The sequence below is a fragment of the Apodemus sylvaticus genome, chromosome X, assembly GCF_947179515.1.
Source record: "Apodemus sylvaticus chromosome X, mApoSyl1.1, whole genome shotgun sequence".
NCBI lineage: Eukaryota > Metazoa > Chordata > Mammalia > Rodentia > Muridae > Apodemus > Apodemus sylvaticus.
In genome coordinates this window covers 39,379,545-39,383,245 of record NC_067495.1, presented here as the reverse complement: position 1 = coordinate 39,383,245, position 3,701 = coordinate 39,379,545, and positions in this window count along the sequence as shown.

The following is a 3,701-nucleotide window of genomic DNA, read 5'->3' as shown; positions in this document are numbered from 1 at the left end:
ATGTATATAATCAAGTGCAGATTAGAATTAAATGTATACATAAATAAGAGCTGTCTTGGAATACTGAATTATTCTTTTAACTGAATTTGTACGTGAGGCTCACACGCTATTCAGTCTATTAGATTGTGAACAAATTTACTGTGAGTCAATATAGCAAGCAGTGATGGTATGTGTGTGAAGTGGGCTCAAGTGGCCACTAAAAGAAGAGGAATGAAATATGTTTAAAGGGATTGAGGCTTTAATCTCTTTCTCCTTCCTTGATAAATATTGGCATACTTTTCACTAAAACTATATGTCTCTTCTTTGTATTTTGATCTATTGTTGATCTGGAAGTTCTGAGATCAAAAGACATTGATTTTCTTGGAATTTTACAAGCAGTGACTCTGAAATATGTTCATTGAGAGCTGCTTGACCCTTTTACGATATTGCCAAACTATAAGCTTAGAAAGTCACGTATACTCTGAGCATCTCATCTCCAAACTATAGCAATTCTTCTCCCATGGCATTATTTTAACAATTATATGAGTTCACATAGGAAGCATAGGCACACAGCATATGGAAATTAGTATTTCTGATGCAGTAAATGTCTCCTTTGTCTCAATTTTCCATCTCTCACTTTTCCATCTTCACCCAATTCAAACCTCAAGTCTGGAGATTATGATTATAGGAAATGTTAAAGGGTATTTTAAAAAATATATGTATTTATTTTATTTTATATGTAAGTGTTTTGCCCACATGCATATCTATTCACTGCATGTGTGCCTGGTGTCCAAGGAGGTCAGGGAGTGTTGGGTCTCCTGGAATAAGAGTTATGGATGATTGTGAGATACTATCAAGTGTTGGGAATCAAACCTGGTATCTCTGCAAGAACAAAAAGCTTGTTTAAACACTGAGCCATTTCTCCAGCCCTCAGAAGCTGTTGATTGATATAAAATAAATGTTGGTATTCTTTAAACTGATGAACCCCATCTGCATGCACATCACCTCTGTATTCTCTCATTGACCATGACTCCATTAATGAAATGACAGAAAAGAAAAATAGTATCTTAAAATTACTCTAATGGTCCAGAAATTTCTGGTTAGAAGTTATAAATGCAAAAGATAGATATTCCCAAATATAATTGCTAAATAATGTTAAACATTTTATTTATCTGCTAGAGGAGGTATATACCCACTATGATTGGCTTTTGTGGAAGTCAGATGGCAGCTTATGGGAGTTCTTTCTCTCTTTCTTCTATGTGTATCCCAAGACTTTAATTCTAGGCAGCAGATTTGACAGCAAGCACCTTTACACATTGAACCATCTCATTGGATCTTACTTAGATCATTTAAATATATTGTATAGACTATATAAGGTAGAATGGGATTCTTGGGCTAGAGCTCAAGAAATCAGCTCTGAAAAAAATGTTCATGCAGTAACATAGGAGCATGGGAGTATAATGACCTACAGAAATAAAGTCATATATATATATATATACACGTATTTCTTTAATAAACAATTTGTTTATAAATTGTTTTAATTTTAAATATGCTAAGTAAACAAATGAAAGCTACAAACTATTACATCAATACATATAGACAAAAGTTTTTGATACTATGAAATTACTACTTCTTTTTTTAATATTTTAATTTTCTATATTATTTGTTTACATTCCAAATGATTTCCCCTTTCCCGGATCCCCCCACCCCATATATCCCATAAACCTTCTTCTCTCCATCTATTCTCCAATCACCTCCCTCCTTTTTTTCTCTGTCCTTATATTCCCCTCCAATGCTAGATCAATCCTTTCCAGGATCAGGACCTTCACCATACTTCTTCTTGGGAGTCATTTGTTATGCGATTTGTGCCTTGGGTATTCAGGGCTTCTGGGCTAATTAATATCCACTTATCAGAGATTGCATTCCATGTGTATTCTTTTGTGACTGGGTTACCTCACTTTGGATGATATTTTCCAGATCAAACCATTTGCCTAAAAATTTTGTGAATTCATTGTTTCTAATTGCTGAGTAGTATTCCATTGTGTAAATATACCACATTTTCTGTATCCATTCCTCCTTTGAGGGGCATCTGGGTTCTTTCCAGCTTCTGGCTATTATAAGTAAGGCTGATATGAACATAGTGGAGCATGTGTCCTTATTGCATGCCGGGGAATCCTTTGGGTATATGCCCAGGAGAGGTATAGCAGGGTCCTCCAGAAGTGTCATGTCCAGGTTTCTGAGGAACCGCCAGACTGATTTCCAAAGTGGTTGTACCATCTTACAGCCCCAACAGCAGTGGAGGAGTGTTCCTCTTTCTCCATATCCTCACCAACACCTGCTATCTCCTGAGTTTTTTTTAACACCTTTAGTAAAACTGAACAAAGAAAATCTCAATACGCTGAATAACGTCACTGAAAAATGTAGAGCTAATATCATAGATATTGGTGAAAGTTCAAATCCTTTATTCCTGGAAAAGTAACAAGATCTCTCTTTCTCATTGCTTTTATTCATCATTAGGAAAAAACTAAATATGAAATTCAGAAAAGACACAGTGATTTAAAATGGTAATTCTTTATAAAGTACTGATGTTGCAAAATGAATAGATAATGCACAAATAAAAAAACTATAGTTTCTTTAAATGGATGCAGAAAACTGAGGAGATTACCTTATGTCATAAGATGGTAAAATCATAGCAAATGCATTTTATTAACAGAACATAGTTATAGTTAATTAAAAAAATTTAATATAGATTTAAGAATGCATATTTTATCTGAGAAAGGGGCTCTTAGGAAAAGAACAGTACACACTCTTCTGCTGTTCAAGAGACAGTTTTGTTAGAAAATCTACTTTTAATTAACCAAAGCACTGTAGATACAATATCATTTTAACATAATACAAGAAATTCCTTGGGTTGGAGAAATGTCTCAGCAGTTAAGAGCACTGGATGCTCTTCCAGAAGTCCTGAGTTCAAATCCCAGCAACCATACAAAATCAAACTAGAAATGAAGGTGATAATAAAATATGAAATTATGCAATCATTACATTAACTCGTATAACACATATTCCTATCATATACACTATGGTATTTTGAAATATATATACACTGTAGAAAAGTTACATCTATCTAATTAACAAAGCTATGAACTCATGTGCTTAGCTTATCATTTTTATAGTGATAGCACATGCCAAGAATTTCCAAGCATATAATACGCTGCCATTAATTTGGGTTTGTTAGGGATGGTATTGTCTTAGGATTTCCCCTCCCCTCCGCATGACCAAGTTATCAAGCCCAAAGGAGAATTATTTGCCCCAGAAGAACAGAGGGATGGGAATAAGAGACAAAGACAGGAGATAGAAAAAGAGGGAGAAGGGGAAGAGAACAAAGGAGAAGGGAGAAAGTGGGCAAGGGAGTGGAGTAAGTGGTATTTGACCCTGAATGGGATGAAGATTGTTTCTGAGTAGAGAGGAGATTGATGTGGCACATAGAAAAAAATGGAGGTTTGTAAAGGTACAAGGGAAAATTCTGCATTAGGATGAGGTATTTTCATTTTTCTTGAACAGGTTAATTAGGTGAGCCAATGGGAGTTTTTAACTGATGGACTTCAACACGTTGATAGCTGGACCTTGGTAGTCATCCTCAGGAGGAAGAAGTAGCCATATAAAGGGACAGATTTTGGTGGTTATCTTAAGGAATATAATAAATAATATTAACAGTTCTTAGT